We start from the raw sequence: 17,945 nt of genomic DNA on the forward strand, positions 1-17,945 counted from the left end.
TTAATGTGTGTTTTGAATCAACTAAACTTTACAGCACTTCACAGAAACCCCACCACCAACTAGTGTTTTGGAGGTGTAACTGCAGAGTGACACAGACACACCACTGCACAATGCTCACAACAGTGTAGGCCACGTGGGTGGGAGGGGCAATTCTTTTAACCTTGTAAAGCACTTTGTGCTACATTTATGTATGAAAAGTGCTTTATAAATAAAGATTGCTTGATTGCTTGCTTGATTGATTGATTGATTGAGAGAGCTGACGCACAAGTATAAATCTGCCTTTAACCACAGCTGTCAGTGTACTCTACTAAGCTGTGATGGCCGAGTGGTTAAGGCGTTGGACTTGAAATCCAATGGGGTTTCCCCGCGCAGGTTCGAACCCTGCTCGCAGCGGATGTGAACACTTTTGAGGCAGCAGTAGCTCAGTCCATAGGGACCTGGGTTGGGAACCGGAGGGTCACCTGTCCATAGCAGCTCCCTCACTCTGACATCTCTCCACTTTGTGCATGTATAGGTCCTGTTTGTGCATGTGTGTGTATTTCGGACCTGGAGTGAAAAAATTGAATTTCCCCTCCGAGGGATTAATAAAGTACATAAAATTTAAAAAAAAAATCAATCAAGCTACCAGGTAGAGTTTGAGTTATAGCCCCCCTCATCTCCAAATATGTTCACTTCTGGCTCCAAATACCCAAAATGCCAAACTCAAGGCTTAAAAATGCTGCAGGCTACACTTTTCAACAGCCGGGAGACAGTAGCTTATCTAATAGGGGAACAAACTTTGACACAACAACATTCATTTATTCATTTTCTGTAACTGCTGCTGCAGCCTATCCTATCCCAGCTGACACTGGGTGAGAGGCAGGGTTCACCCTGGACAGGTCACCAGACTATCACAGGGCTGACACATAGAGACAGACAACCATTCACACTCACATTCACACCTACGGACAATTTAGAGTCACCAATTAACCTGCATGTCTTTGGACTGTGGGAGGAAGCTGGAGCACCTGGAGGAAACCCACGCTGACACAGGGAGAACATGCAAACTCCGCACAGAATGGCCCCAGCCAGTGGATTCAAACCCGGAGCCCTCTTGCTGCGAGGCGACAGTTCTAACCACTGCACCACACCATCAGCTCAGCTAAAAACAACGAGCCTAACCATCTGTTGGAGGCCACATTTTGGCTCAAAAGCTGACATGCATAGAAAAGTTTGGTCATTTTTTGAACCAGAGTATCTGCAGATTAACTCTGTACGCATATGTTATGATCCACTACATTAATTAGTCCCGTTTTTCTTTTTGTATCTGCACTGCCATCTTGAGTAAGGGAGGGACAACTGAGTGAGGTTCAACTCTTCTGTTTCCCACCCACATGGCCCCACATACAGGTGGCAGAGATCTGCACTCTGCTATGCACTTTACTAGCACCTCTGCATGTTATGGAGCTGAAAATACTCGGTGCTAAGACGTGACACAGCTGAGGAGGTGCAGGAGGTGGTCTGCAGGCCTCATTAAATACAACAGTCTCACATGTATTAACATGTTTCTACAGCCATGATTCATACGTTTTTCAGAGCTCTCCCTCCAGACAAGAGCACCGATGAGTTCACACTGTGACCCTTATAGTCTACCTAATGTCTAGCTGTTTCTATAGCAACCACCACATGCGAGCAGCAGTGAAGCGATGATCGATGTTGTTGCTGCGATGGTACTGTACGCTGCCTACAGCACATCAGGCCGTGGGAAACGCCAAAGAAAAGGAAGAATAGCTTCAGTAATGGAGTGATTCATCATGCCGGAATAATGCTGCATGATTCATGGTTTTTATTTTTTGTTTGTTTTCAAGACGTGATTCAAACCCGCAGAACTATTTGTCACAATCGTGCAGACCTGTGAGCAGCCAGCACATGAAGAGAGATGAGTAACGGGTGAAGCTGTAAAGTTAACACGTTCATACACACGACACTGCAGCCAGATCTAAAGTGCACTAACTAATCCTTCAGTCGCTGCTCTTTTGTTCGGACCTCACTGCTGACAAAAGCCTTTGTTTCATTTGCAACACGACTGCTGTCCCCTGTGGGCCAACATGTATTGATCAGTGGAGCTGATGACCAGGCGATTGTTTCCAGCTCATTCTGGATCAAACAAACAAAACCAAACCAAACATGCAGCTTTAGGACGCAGAGAGACAAATCGTTTCTGAGTTTGACTTTGCTCTGATGATAATGTGCTCTGACATGATTCAGACCTGTGAAGTTGCCTACACTTAAAATCTGAAGTATTTCTCTGTAACGTAATCATTTATTTCTTCATGTGCAACAATCAGGTGAAAAGAAACATCCTTTAGAGGCCGTATGCGTGCTGCGTCTTTAACCGCCTGGAAGACACGAGGTTGAGCGCTGGGCACTGCTCTTGTGCCTTTTCCATGCCAGCTTTCAAAAGCGTGGAGGCAGGTTGTGTCTGAGGTTGTTGAGCAACCAAAACAAGCACCGTATCACAGCCTGTTTACCTAAAATCCTGAGTGCAGAGCTGATCTTCTGTTTGTGTGTCGGCCTGTTTGTCTGTGGGACAGATGTGACGCTCTGACAGCTCTGCACTAACATGACCAACTTCTTCATATTTATCAGACTGATATTTACTGAAGAAGGAAAGATATCTGTCAGCTGTGATTGGTTGGTTCCTGTCACATGACATGAGTTGCACACTGCTGGATTCCAAAAGTTGGACTCTGTTTGTCTCAGGGCACAGCCGTCGCGCCCTGCAAAATAGGCTTTTGGGAATGTGTGAGTGCCGTGACGGTGTCACTCTGGTGTTTGAGCGCGCCTTCAGTGTGTGTACATTTAAATCAATGAATACAAGGGTAGAAAAATGCAGCATGTGTACGGACCCTGAGGCCTTTACACACCGGGAGCCTGACAAATAAACGACTTGAAAATACAAAATACTCACCTGCAAATATTTTGCATCAAAACTATCAGTGTAAAAGCTCAACAGCTGCAAGGAAATCATTACAAAAAGAAAGAAAAGAAAATCATCACGTCTCTTTTTTACCACTAAACTCATCATCATCATCAACAGTTTGATTGCATTGCTGTCTACTGGACTATCCTAACTGACTATGAATGGCTTGATGCCAGTGGTGCGATGTTGCTCACCATTTTGAGCTAAACTTTCATCAGGCGCCGTGTTTCTATTTCTATTCTGTCGCTTGCTCGGAACACACCCAGTGTTTCTACATGTTCCATTAGCCCAGCACCTGCCAATGTGTGCTCACCTTTTTTCTCTGATACTGTAATCTGAATTATCCACAGAGGTCTCTTCCTCTGCTAAACAAACAGACCAGCTGATTTCAGTTTCATGAAAATTTTTTCCAGTGCTCCTCGATGCTTCTGATACAGTGGCTGATGCCAAAACATACAAATGTGAATGTCCCGATCTAGAGCCAGTGTTTGGTTTGTCCACTCTGGGCTACTGTAGAAACATAGCTGTGCAACATGATGATCTCTGTAGACGAGGACCTGCTCCCTGTGTAGATGTAAACATCTCATTCTGAGGTAACGAAAACACATTGATTCTCTTTTTTAGCTGTTTAGACACTAAAGAAAACAAACTGATTATATTATATTCCATTTCTGCCAACATATCCCTCTAAATCCTTCACACTGGAGCTTTAAGAGTTCCTTATCAAAAATGTTTGAGGTTATTATATTAAAAGATTAAAACTGATGTATCATTCTGAAATATCTGAAACTCCCAAATATCAACACTGGTTTAAAAAATACGACAGACATTAACACACTGAGGTTTTCGTGTTCTCGTTTGTTTTCAGTTAAACCAGGTTTAATATATTCTTGTGTTTGATCATGTTTTGGAGCGAGCTACCTTCCTCTTCATCTCTGCTGCTAGCTTGGGAGCTGTGACATGCAGGGTAAGAGTCATGTGACCAGAGACCAAAGAAGAAACGTTGATCCAAATTGAACCAAGTCAAGTTTTTTAACTTATAGCTCAAAAGGTTTTTCAATCTGTACAATATACGACACACTCCATCCTTAGACCTTTAATTTGGAAGAGGAAAAACACAAGAGACAGATGCAAGGTCACAGTGACTCTGACCTTTGACCACCAAAATCTAATCAGACCATCGCTGCGTCCAGGTGAACGCTGTGCCAAATTTGAAAAAATCCTCTTGGGGTGTTTTTGAGATATTGTGTTCACAAGGAAGGGATGGATGGACAACCTGAAAACATAATCCCTGCGGCCACGGCTATCACCGGTGTGGTGGCATAAAACCTGTCATCCCGTGCAGATGACGCAGCTCTGTCAAACAGAAGGCTCGTGACTCACAGATGTGGAGGACCTTCCAAATCTGTTGACAGCAGCTGCTGCCCACACAGCAAGAAGCCCTTCTCCCCGTTTCTTACATTCTTTATTTCCTCAGTGTGAGAAACAAAATCATATTCATGTGCAGATGAGGTGAGATGGTGACTAATCCTGCACCAGCTGAACGTTTTCGGAGAGGACCTGAATAACTGTTTTCATCTCTCAAGTGTTTAACGATCAGTTTGAAATGCAGATTCGAGCTCCATCAAACGCACCTGAACTCAAAGTGATGAGCGCAGGTTCAAAGCAGACGCCTGCTCCTGCCTTTTTAATGTGTGCATCATCAGATTCACAGTTGACAACATTATCGCTCCTGTGCACATTACAGTGAGAGCAGCAGAGGGAAAGTTAGTGCAAGCACTCACTCTTAAAATACAGAAAACGATCTGCTATTAAAACTCCATCAAAGTTGTGCCTGAAATCTGCAGGAGTCTGAAAAACCCACAACACAATGGAGCCAGAAAATCGAGTACTCCAGCACACACTGAAGAGCTGGTGTCAAACTAAAAGTTGTTATCTGATTGCTCTAAAACCCAAAGAGCAGCTTTACTCCTGATGGAAGACGTGATGAAAAGAGAATTACTCCCAACACTTCAGCACCTCAGAGCCACCGGAGAGCGCTGAGCTGTCAGCTGCTCGACGACAAACCAAACCTTAAAAAGATGAAAGTAAAAACATGGAGCTCACAGAGGTAGACACCAAATCCTCCAGAGACCCAATTACACTCGAACCCCGAGAGGTGGATGCCGAGGCGGAGAGAGGGAGGCGTCCACTCTCCTCAGACAGCTGAGCGCCCTGCACACCCGAGACAACTCCTCTTTATTAAGTGGAGTCGATGCAGCAGGTGCGATTAAAAGCTGCCGTCCATGCAGATGATCCAACTCACCACAAAGTGAAGCGCCTGTCGGAGCAGGACCACACATGCAGCAGGCTCCTCTCGCTGTAACGGCCTCACAGTGTAAAAGAAACATCACCTTCATCACAGCTGAGACCATCTGGTTCAGATTTGAGAGAACAAACTGAAGAATACAGTCTGCTGGTTTCTCTCAGCGGCCGCATTCAGACTCTGCTCTGAATTACCAGCCTCCACGTGTTAAAGAGTGTGTACGAGTGGCTCGCTGCCAAAAGCTCTGGTGATTTAGCCACTGTGTTACAGCTGCACCACTTCTTTTGTATTTAATAAAGCATTGAGTCGTGGCAGAGAGCACTAAGAGCTGCCACGCTGCATTCAGGGTCTGATGTAATGTTGGATTTTATGGTTAAATTGCAAATTCTTTGATTCAAATGGCCCCAAATCAGCCTCTGAAGCTGAGAAACTTCTGATCCACATCTGAGCATCAGTAAACATGTCAAGTCTGATATTTCCAATCATAAAATATTCCACCAGCTACAACGGCTTGTCTTTCATATACTCACCTCTCAATCAGAATCAGAATCAAAATACTTTACTGATCCCCGAGAGGGACACTGTGGTTCATTACAGATGGTCTGGTATAAAGCGTAGAGAATGATACAAGTAGAAATAAGAAGTATAGGTACAAAGTATGTAATATATATAAACATGTTCCTTATCACCGTTCCTGTGGATCAGGACAGGATCTCAAGGTGCAGCCGGGCGGAGGAAGGAGTCCAATTTAGGGACCATAGACTTGCGTCTCTGCTCTATGCAGATGATGTGGTTCTGTTGGCTTTGTCACACCGTGACCTCCAGCATGACCTGGGGCCGTTTGAGTGTGAAGCAGTCAGGATGAGAGTCAGCACCTCCAAATCTGAGGTCATGGTTCTCTGCTGGAAAACTGTGGATTACCCCAAGCGAAGGAGTTCAGGTATCTCGGGGTTTTGTTCATGAGTGAGGGTAGAATGCACCTGTCCGTCGTGGTTCAGAGGGAGCTGAGCTAGAAGGCAAAGCTTTCAATATCCTGGTCCATCTCCGTCCCAACCCTCACCTATGGTCATGAGCTCTGGGTAGTGACTGAAAGAATGAGATCGCAGATAGCCTTAGAGATAGGGGGAGGAGTCAGACATCTGGAGGGAGCTCGGAGTAGAGCCGCTGCTCCTTCATGTTGAGGTGGTTCAACATCTGATCAGGATCCTCCTGGTCCAGCTGGTAGGAGGCCCCGGGGCAGACCCAGAACACACTGGAGGGATTATACATCTCATCTGGTCTGGGAACACCTCGGGGTCCTCCAGGAGGAGCTGGGAAGCATCTCAGGGGGAGAGGGACGACTGGGGGACGTCTCTCAAGTATTGTGCTCAGCCTGCTGCTACAGCGACCTGGCCCCCGATAAATGGATGAAAATGGATGGATGGATGAAATATGTTAACATGCTCTGACCCCCCCCGCAGGTCTTCAGAGGAACAAAGAGTCTCAGTTTTTCTTTGTAAAAAGTTTATTGTTATTAAATGTTTGTCCTGTGTCATTAACAGTCCTCTACCGTCGCTGCTGAATATTTAAATCTCATATTAATGTTTTTTTTATTAATAATGCCTACATTTGTTTATTCAAATGTAATATCTCCTCTTTGTGTTTAAATCCATTTATATTTCCCATTCCTAATTTATTGTGAAGCTCTTTGTAACACAGACGTTTATGTTAAATATCTAAAATATAACTTTCACACAACTTCAGTTAACATGTTCTCAGTCAATGTTTCGTCTGGTTGACTGACACAGAAACTCAAAACGAGTTTTTGACAAAGGAAACCAAGAAAAGCTCTCTTGGTGTTGTGACCGAGCAGAGCTCAGGGTGCAGGTCGCTCTGTGGAGGTCTGACCATCTGCTCCTCAATTCACTCAGTTTAATCTGGTTAGAAACCTCTGAAAGAGCGTCATGTGTCCGCAGTGTGTTTGAGGAGAAAAGGTCGAGTTAAAGGCTCCTAATTAAATCAACACATCAGGGAAACGACCCTCTTCCTTCCTCCTCTCTGCCAGATCCAGTCATTACCAAAAAAATGTATCATTAGCAGACAGAAATCTGACGAGTCACCACGATTAAAGAAAATTATCTGCTGCACAAAATTCGTACTTTTATTTTTTCTTGAGAGATACTGGTTACTTTCACTTCTTCAAACAAAATCTGAGAAGTAAAAATCACACTTTGGTTCAGCTAATAACTGTGTCCACATCATTTTAAGAAATTACAAGATTAAAAAAAAAATTGGTTAAGACAAATAGATCAAATTGAAGTTCCAAAGCGTCCTCTGGACAAAACCAAGAATTAACCAACTATTTTCTTTAAATCTGTTGATTAATCTTTAAATGTTATAATCTAATTCTAAAAATGACCGTCGCAATTTTCAAGTGTCATCTTCTAACTGCTTGTTTTGTGCAATTAACTTTCTAAAATCCAAAAATTAATACATTTATAACGATATACAAGAAGAAAATCTGACATTCAGGAATCTGTAAACAGAGAATATTTAATTTTTTGCTGGGAAATTGACTTTAACCAATTAACTGATTATCAAAACAGCTGCAAATTGATTTTCTCTGCATCGTCTACTTGTTAATCTTTTTTTTTTTAATAATCCATTTATTGTTTAAGGTATAAAATGTTAGAGAATGGTCACCATCTTTGAGATTTCCTTGAGCCCAAGGTAATGATTTCCAAAAAGCTAATGTTGTCTGACAAATTTTCTGTAAACGAAGCAGAGCTGAAACAATTAGTCAATTATTGATCCGGTTTCTTTAAAGTCAGAATTTGCAGCTTTTCTCTGTTTTGTATCTTTGTTAAATAACATCTTTGGATATACAGACATCACCTCGGGCTCTGGAAACATATAACAGACATTTTTCACAATTGTCTGACATTTTTATAGACTAAACACATAATCGATGAATTAAGAAAACAATTATAGATTAACTGATGAGGATAATGATCATTATTTCGAGCCCTGCAATCGTTTTCTTCTTCACACTAAAACCAATCAATGTGTTCCTTCTGCTTTAACAAAATTGAGCCTGATATTCAGTATTTCCCTCAGACGTCTCAGGTCTCTAACTGTCAGAGCTCGACCTCAGTCTAACCAGCAGCCCCCCCTCCGTTCACCCCCGAGACTCTCTGAATAGGAAGTAAAGTAACAGGCAGCCCCGGCAGATCGCTCCCCCTGAGCCTCGTCAGTCCTTTTGTCCGGCTGCAGCAGCCATGCTGAGATCCACAAATAGACTAAGTGCCTCAGTGCTGCACATGAAGAGAAGGGACAGATGGACCTGTGGTTCCCCCTCGCCACAATGCCTGTCGACGTCCTCCAGAGACTCGACCTGAACTCTGAGGATGTGGAGGTGGAGCGACCGCAGAGTCAAGAAAAAACAAGACTCAAATCAGAACTTGTGGCTGAACTGTACTTCAGAAGGCTTCGTCCCAACGCAGCTGTTTTTAAAGATCAGTTTGCCTTTACTTAACAGCCAGGAGACAGAGACAGGAAACATGGGGACAGAAAGAGGCACCGCATGTAACAAACGGCCTTCGTCCAGGAATCGAACCGTGGATAAATTACCAGGGACACACACCTATAAATGTCCTTCATAACCAAATGAAATATATGAAGAACTGAAACCAACAGTTAAACACATTTAATGATTAGTAATTGTTTAAATTCTTTATCGAGCAACAAGCCTCAGAGTCTACACACGCTGGCTGCACATGCTCACAGTGACAATGTTAATACGCTGATGTTGGCAGTGTTCACTGTTTTTACCACTAGCATGTGCAGGTTTTTTAAGTGCAGGAACACCTGCTAAAAAGCTTCCACTGCCAGTAGACTAGATGAGTATGTCATGGTTGAAGTCGCAGCCAGGCTGGAAAACAGGTTAGTAAACAGTAGAAAGCAGCATGGAGACCTGTCAAAGTGTTCTGGTTGTTACTTTTAATATCGCTGCCTAATTCAGTCTCTCTTTCAAACTCAGAACGGACTAAATTTGGATCGATGTTCGAGCACTTCTTGGATGGAGACGGACAGTATTTTGTAGCAGCATGTCGTTGCATCTCACTGGTTAAAGTGCTGAAATTTGTACGTCCACCTGCTCCTTGGTCCTCTTCAGCCTGCTAAACAGACTCAGAGTGGTGACTCAGCATTTTTTGTGCATATGTGGACACTCAAAGAAAAGTCAGACTCCTCTGAAGTTCAACTTCAAGTTTGTGGTGCGGTTCACTTAACCTGTGCCTTGTGAACACAAAGCGCTCCAGGTTCACTTTGCTCTTTGTCGTTGTATTCAGCCCTCTGGATCACATGCTGTTGAACACTTGAAAAAACAGACGAAACCACGTCGGCCTGTAACGCTTGCAAGGACGCAGGACGAGGAGTAGTTTGGTCCATGAAGATACTGCACGTCTCCAGATGTGGAATGTAGAACACATCAAACAGCAACAGTCTGCAGCACAGACACACTGAGGTTTTTCTGACAGCGAGACGCTTCATAACCGCACTGCAGCGCCACGTCAAAGTAAAAACTAAACTACATCAGTGTATATTATATACAGGCTATAGTGTGAACAGGAAGAGGACTGAGGCCCCATCAGAGCTGAAGTTGACCAGAAAGAGAACTGAGTCCTCTTTCAAATGAACTGACAATGACTGTGTTTACAAGGCCTTTAGTATGCTGGTTTTGATTGGGTTTTTTAAGTATCCCGTTTTTGTGTTTGTGCATGTAAACACCATATCCTGAATTCAGAAACCGGGTTATGCCCTTTTCCCGGTTTCAAGAAACCTGGTTTTGCCACCTGGAGTACTCCGATAGAAGCCGGGATGCTGGAGCATGTATACGCCTTATCCCGGTCTCTGACAGCTGCCCGCCGTGTGCGCAGGCACCAGAGTGACGCACCAGATATACAAGCAGCATGGCGGCAACAAGAGCTTCCCATTTTTGGAGCGACGAAGAGACTGAATTTTGCCTGAAAATGATGAAAGAACTCAACATGACTATGTGTTTAGACTCCATGAGAACGATCCTATCCCACCAGTCACAGCTACGTATTTTCATCCACTGTTGCCTTGTACTGCGTGGTGTCAGTGACAGCCAAATACCTATCAAAGTTGGTGACATATTCAATATTTGTTGTCGCTCTCTCCTCCCATTGCTGAAGATGAAGTGGATGAGTCATAGCTGTAATGTGACGTGAGTATTTACAAACGCCAAGCCCGCTAGAAGCCACAGAGGTCTCATTTTTGTCTTACTTCTAAATATAATAAATATATCACATTTCCCGCTCAATCTGTTGTAAATAAAAGACGTAACACACACCTGCGCAGATAGGATGCAGTGATCAGAAAACAGGTCCTGGTATTTATCATGTATACAGGGATATGAATAACCGGGTTTCTCTGTGTTCCATGTAAACATCATATCCCGGATATGCTCAAAGCCGGGATACTAAAGACCTTGTAAACACAGTCAGTGTGAACACAAAAAGAACTGAGTCCCTTTTCTGTTGGTCCACTTTAAGAGGACTGAGTTTGGTTTGTCTTTAAAGGACTTCATGTGAAAACACCCTCAGTGTAAGGTCGTCATTAGACCAAGCAGGGCAAACAAAACATTAACAAACCAGCAGTCCACTATTGTTGTTTTTTTCAATGCTTGCTCATCACACAAAGCATCAACAGGCATTCATGATTTGAGAAGATGACATCATCATTTTCCAAAGCCTCTGTTTTGCACATCCACGCAGAGAAACAGAAAAACGAGTGATGATAAATCCTCACTTTAGAGGGTTTAAGGTCCCTTAAACAGTGTTTGTTTGAACAAGAGGCCGAAACATGGAGGAAAATATTGTTTAAAAAACAACTGGATACATAAAGACAGAGCCAGCATGTCAGCAACACTGGCAGAATGTGACACTGGAAAGTCTCAGCTGTAAAGAGGCAACATGTAAAGTATGCAAAGCTTTAGTATCACAGTTCATATATGGTGCACAGTGGTATCAGATCAGTACTTGGTATTGGCTGATTCACAGGTTCACAGTAGCTGGAGGCTAAAATGCCATCAGGACATCTTTGTTCTGATGTTGCAGATCGAAGGCATCACATTGAGCTTTCAAAGATCTTTTTTATTTTCTGACATTTTATCGACTAAACGTTTCATTATTTTATAAAAAGTAAACAACAGATTGAGCAGTAATGAACACAGTCTGCAGTGTCGGCCCTACAGCAGCCACCACACAACTAAATGGACCCACAAACGCTCAGTGAATCAGCAGCAGAGTGAATTTTGTGCGGCTTCTCCCTCGTTCGCCTCATTATGTGAACATATAAGACATGTACCACGTCTCTTTCTGGCACCGCTGATGATCCTGTTCTGAGCGTTATATTTCATGCAGATGGCGTGTGTTTATGTGCCAAACTCATTTATACAAAACGCAGAGAAGAGTTCACACAGAAAATATAAAGCGTCTCTGGGTGACGGTCTGGCAGCTGACGCTCGCAGCAGAAAAACAAAATGATGGAGAGGGTCAGTGAACGTGTTGCACAGACGCACGAGGTGTGAAAGTACCAACAAGCAGCCAAATGCTGTTTAGATACTCGACCGGTCGCAACGGCAGTTAATCAACTCTCGTTTGGAGATTTTTATTTTGCTCTAAAAATAAAGCTGGCGGCTGGTTTGTCAACAGAGGAGGTGGAAACATTTACCATCACACAGACGGCCCTGAAACTGCTCTGAAACTGCTCCCAGCACTCCGGCTGTCTGTGCTGCTTTACTGTGACTCAGTTTACTTTCTTCACAGGACTCTGCAGTCACATTCAGTGGTGGAAATACACAAGTTTTATAGTTTATTATATTTATATTTACTGAAACTACTGCAGTCTCTGAGTCTGACCCACACGGCTTTTTTAAGGGCTGGTATTAATAAGAGTGTAAAGATTGATCACATTATATTCTGGCCGATATTCATTTTTGAACATAAACAAAATGATAAGTCGATTAATCAATTTGTCGATCAAATGAAAATTAATCTGAAACCATCTTGACTTGACATTTTATACACAAAACACGTCTTAATTCTTACTTCTCTGATGTAAAGATTTGCTCCTTTTCTCTGTCTGACGTGACAGTGAAGTGACTTTCTTCAGGTTTTAATCAGCTGGTCGGACAAGACGATTAACTTGCAGACGTCCCCCTCTGCAGGGCTCTCACACATTTTCATCGACAAAATTTCCAAACTTTTCCATGACTTTTCAAGGACCCATAAAAAAAGGTTTGCCCAGCAATTTTAAACAAAACAGATTCAAACTTCATTCAAACTCCAGCTGGTTCACATGAAGGGAGAGACGGACCCACGGGGAAAATGACGAAGCGTACGTGACGGTAAATAAAATGTTGTCCCACATCGAGGCATGTTAGAGCTGCGTTCTGTCGACAGCTACTGAAAATTGATTTGTTCTTATGTCACATGACATGGAAGGTTAACTACGTACGATTATTGTAACAATATCATTAAACAACAAAGCTCCATAACTTTTCCAGGCCTGGAAAATGTGACTGTGAAGTTCCATGACTTTTCCTGGTTTTCCATGACAGTGGGAACTCTGCCTCTGGGTTTTGGGAAATCTTGAGGGCACTTTTCACAATTTTCTGACCAAACAACTAAACGTGTGAATCACCAGAGGATCCACAAATGATATTATCACGATACTTATGATACAATATTATTGCGATTTCAAATATACTGCGATATGCTGAGTGTTGTGATAAAATATTGTGCGATGTATTACTGTAAATTATGTCGCCTATGGAAAACTCTGGCAACATCTTTGCAGAATGTTTCTAGTGAGCTGAAAAACTAATTAATTTACGTATACTGGTAGGCTATCTAAAGTTTAATTTGTATTTGTAATATTAATAATTTGTTAACTTGGCACTGTGTGACGATACAATAATGCCAAACTAAAATATCGCCTTACTATGCTGTATCAATTTTCCCACCTCTACAAACACCAGGAGTTGGAAATGAACTGTTTTGTCCATCTGCCACTGCAGCTGATGGATTCTAAAATCTAACCAGTAGATTACCGTTGTTTTATTTTGTTTGTTTTTTGGTTTTTAAGTGAAACTAATCTAGCTGCCACTTGCACATGTTCCCAGCATCTGGCTGGTGGCTGTTGCTAATTTACAACCCTGCAAACAACTCATATATAGATAAATATAGATAAATAGATCAAATAATTAGCAGATTAATTTATAGAGAAAATAATCATACATTGCAGCCCTGCATAACATGTACATAACATTTACATAACATTGTCTGTGTACACCTGTGACATTGTTCAGCCTGGACGTCTGAGGCTTCGGCCCCCGGTGTTTTATTTAAGGCTGTCAAGCTATTTAAAAAAAATGAAGCTAATAATCACTCTGTGATTGTTTAACCTAAATTAATCACATACATCAAGTGTTTAAAAACATTTCAGTTTTAATGGATGTTGTCAGATGTGTCGTAGTAAAGCTGCTGGATGTTGGACACAGTTGTCCCCCTGTCCTCGACCACCCAAACTGGTCTGCAGTCCATTCTGTGAGGGAGTTAGTGAGTCGGTCACAGGTAGACTGACTCAGTCTGAACACCTGGTCCAGTGTGGTGTAACGAGGCTGGCTGCTAGCGTTAGCATCAGAGGCTGTGCTAGCTCAGACCTCCTGGTTCGCTGCTAAAGTGTTGAGGTGATATTTCAGACTGAAGTTCTCCGATGGTACAAAAATCCCTTCCTGCAGAACCTGCAGAGAACACTGCTCCTTTCAACAGCTCCATCTGGCTGTTGCTTAAATGTAAATGTTCCATTCACGGGGCCGAGCAGCGTCGTCTCGTCTGCCTCCATCATGTGACAAAAACACTGTGGCCTTCAGTGATGCACCGGGTCAAAGGTCACCACGAAACACAGTTAATCAGTGTTCATTTTTTTAACACGTTTTTTGTGATTAATTAATTGAAATTATCACATTATTCTGACAGCCCTAACAACTAGTTTAATCTATAATACATCGTCATGTATTATTAATCTCAGTCATCAAAGTAACTATAGCAGACAAATAAATGTAGTAAAATAAAAAGCACAATGTTTCCCTCTGAGATGTCGAGCAGTAGAAGTATAACAGCATAAATACACAAAAACAAGCACCTCAGAATTCACTTAAATGTGCAATATGTAATTTTCTGCCGCTAGGGGTCTCAAACCAAAACAATAACAGAAAACGGAGTTGGATGATGTCACGAAGTAGCGTGGGATCATGGGAGTTGTAGTCATATAACAGATACAGATCTTACTTAGCTTTACAGTTAGCGATGGCTTCTCCCTCTCTGCTGCTCTCTCTTGCTCAGTGCGTCTTATGTTTAGCTATTCCTCTGCCTCGTTTATAAATGCAGTTCATTTACCGGCATCAGCTCAGCATTAACGTTATAGAAACCTATCGTTAGATGTTGTGGCCGGAGCGCTGGTGCTCGCTGGCCGGAGTGCTGGTGTCCCGGCGGGCAGCAGTGCTTGCAATACACTGGTGGAAATGATTAATATTTCGATAACATCAGCCAGATGTTTGCTTACCTGTCTAGTAGAACACACGCGAGGTCAGCGTCGAATTGTAGTCATAGATTTTCACGAAGCTCCCTTCATCTCGGAAAGGCCACACCAATATTTATCCTTGATTTAGCTCTCTTCTTATCCCAAATTCTTCTGGGATCGCTTGGTTGACCCGTACGTTTCGGTGTCAGAAGATGCAGCAACCGTCAGTGCATAATCATGATCCATGACGAGTTAGCTTAGCCTAGCAACAGTAACGTTCATTCTCTGACGTCTCATCCGGTCTGCTGCTTCTTCTTCTCTTTCATTTAATGGCTATGGTAACTGGAGTTACGTCACCATTGACATGCGACCTAATGACACGGTCCATAACTTTTTCATATTTATTTGGGTTTGAAAAATTGTTGGAAACATTTCTGATAATCAAAGTACACAACTAAACAAAATATATAATACTGGTTTAGTCGTTTTTAGACATTTTTATGTGGAAAAACTACATATTATACCTTTAATCTTAATAAAAGCAGTTGCAAAGTGTTCTGTTTATACTCAACACTAATTCCCAACAACTACTCATATTTTTAACATCCCAAGTCATAATCAATCTGAAAACAAACAGCTTTTAAGGATTAATATGATGCCAGAGTGCATAAAGAAGCGCCAGAATAGAGCCCAAAATAAAAAAGACCCGAGAGAGAGTCCCCCTTCAGAGGTCCAGGCTGAGACCCCGACGTCCTCAAATCGTGGATACGCCCCTGCTCTACAGGTACAGATCTCAAAATGGTGCAGAGAGTCTGGATGTGCAGCACAGAGACAAAACCAAGACACTGCACAGAGATCACACGGTGCAGTCACATACGTGTTTTCAGACATTAGAAAGGAAAGAAAAGGAGCAAAGTGACAAAAGCATCAAACACAATCACGTCACCACTGAGTCTGACCGCGCTCACAGATCACTCACAAAACCATTGACTGTGCAGCACTGGAAACAATCTAAAGAGGTACTAATTAATGTCTCTGCTTCTTCTTTTTGGTTTTTGTGACAAACTTAAACATTAAAATTAAACAACCTTCTGTTTTCAGTATCAGAGCATCATGAAATGTTTAGATGAGCCATTTAATGCAACATTAACTCTCTGATGTCATCGCAGTTTATACAGTCACTTTCAGCTTCAGCCGGTGGTGTGAGGGAGTTATGACAGACCTCACTGTGCACTATCATGCATGTATTGTCTCCACTGGACAACAGCAAATCACATATTACCCAGCAATCATCACTGCATATCTGACAAACACATTAAACTATGTAAGAAATGAATCATTTAGCTGAACAGTTTTTATAGTATATTTATAGATTTTATAGCGTATATAGATAAAGCATGTGTTTGTTTAAGATAGCTACTGAATGATAAAATAAAATAAAACCATGTCACAGACGGCTTTGCCTTTCTGAGGATATTATGTAAATATTATAATGTATTAAAATGAATGAATACTATCCATATGCAGTATTTCCAAGGTAGCACTCTGAATCACCCGCAAGGGCCCGATCTCTGCCCGGCCCCTCCACCTCAGGGGCCCCTGTGCACTCACACTGCCTGTCTGTACTGTCTGTATCTGCGCCCCTGACTGCAGCCAAATCACAAATCAAACACTGTGACATGTAACGTTTGATACATACAGGTTTATGCCAGAGGCTGATATCGGCCAATAATATCAGTCGGGCTGATTTATTGATCAGGTTCAATAGTTTATTTGACTAACAGAAATATAATTTGATTTATGAACATAAAATTAAAACATTCATAGACAACAGTTTGAATTTTGTCTCCGTTCACACACATTAAAGAATGAAGTTAAATTCAGTAAAGCCACAGAGGACACCAAACTGAGGTTCATTTTTTATTCACAACTTTAAGTTATTTATCTTCAGATACTTTAACACCACAAAGGTTCAGCTAGTATGAACTTTTTTCTACTAAATTAGCCTTGTTCATATTAATGTTTTTATTGTAATGATAGGCCTATTTTACTCTATCGCTGTTATAAACCAAAAGTTTTAACGGTCACAAACCAACACTGAACTGAATATCATAAAGTTGGTGAATACTGGTTTAAATTAATAAATTTAAGGTCGTTTTTCAGAGTAACTGATGACGATGAAGCTGTGGGTTAAATGTGTGATAACTAACCTTCATCATGAGACTCAATCAGACCTGTAACGTTTAAAATAAGTGTAACTCACCGCTGACAGATGAGCTGCTGCTGTTTCCTCCTGAATGTCTCTTTATTCTCGGCTGTAGAAGTTTGAACAGTTTCCTCCGGACAAACTAATAAATCCAACAAACTCCTTTCACCAACATTTACTCCTGCCTGACTGTGCAGCTGCAGCAGCACAGTCTGTGCTCACTGTTCGGTGTGTGACGCTGTGAGCTGCTGCTGGGAGCGTTTACGTTCCCATTTAAACCGACCGTCAAGACAGACAGTGAACTACACACTGACTTCCGGTCCAGAATGTCAGAATAAAATCACTTCCGGAAAAGATGTCACTCAAATATTTTAGTTAGGTAAACGTGGCAATACCATTTTGAAGAAAAATAAATAAATAAACTAAAATTAAAATAAAATTATTATTATTATTATTATTATTATTATTATTATTATTATTATTATTGTTATTAGTTTACAAATAAACTTTATTACAAACAAAAATCCTAAATTCAAGATTTTATTTCTTAAATACTGACAGCAAAAACTTTATTTACTTTTTGGGCAGAATGGTCTGTTTCAGACTGTTATATAGATTCTTCATCAACCATTGTTTGTTCAGTGAAAACCGAGCATTAAGTTCTTTCACAGCAACGCCCTGAATTTACATTTGTACGGGCTGGAAGGACAGACGATGTATGATAACAACTACAATAAAATTATGAAATAAATCCATAAGAATAAACTGACAGCTATGTTTGTCAAGAATAATAGAGAGCAATAAATACCGTAAGATGACAAGAGTTAAAAGAAGGATATACACTGTAACTCCATCCATCCATGACACAGCACACTGGTCACTGG

The 17,945-nt window shown here is 41.8% G+C and overlaps 1 protein-coding gene and 1 non-coding gene across 3 annotated transcripts in view; one reads left to right on the forward strand and one right to left on the reverse strand.

Moving 5' to 3' along the window:
* Positions 1-17,315, reverse strand: part of LOC117259760 (tetraspanin-18B-like) — a 64,129-nt gene extending 46,814 nt beyond the window's left edge. For both annotated transcript variants that reach the window (XM_033631454.2, XM_033631444.2), the window contains exon 1: positions 17,119-17,315. The gene's annotated coding sequence lies outside the window, so the exon portion shown is untranslated. The remainder of the gene's footprint in view (positions 1-17,118) is intronic.
* trnas-uga (transfer RNA serine (anticodon UGA)) lies at positions 312-393 on the forward strand. Its single transcript has one exon. It is a non-coding gene; the product is annotated as a tRNA-Ser (tRNA).
* Positions 17,316-17,945: the final 630 nt, after the last annotated feature.

Source organism: Epinephelus lanceolatus, chromosome 2, assembly GCF_041903045.1.
Source record: "Epinephelus lanceolatus isolate andai-2023 chromosome 2, ASM4190304v1, whole genome shotgun sequence".
Lineage (NCBI taxonomy): Eukaryota > Metazoa > Chordata > Actinopteri > Perciformes > Serranidae > Epinephelus > Epinephelus lanceolatus.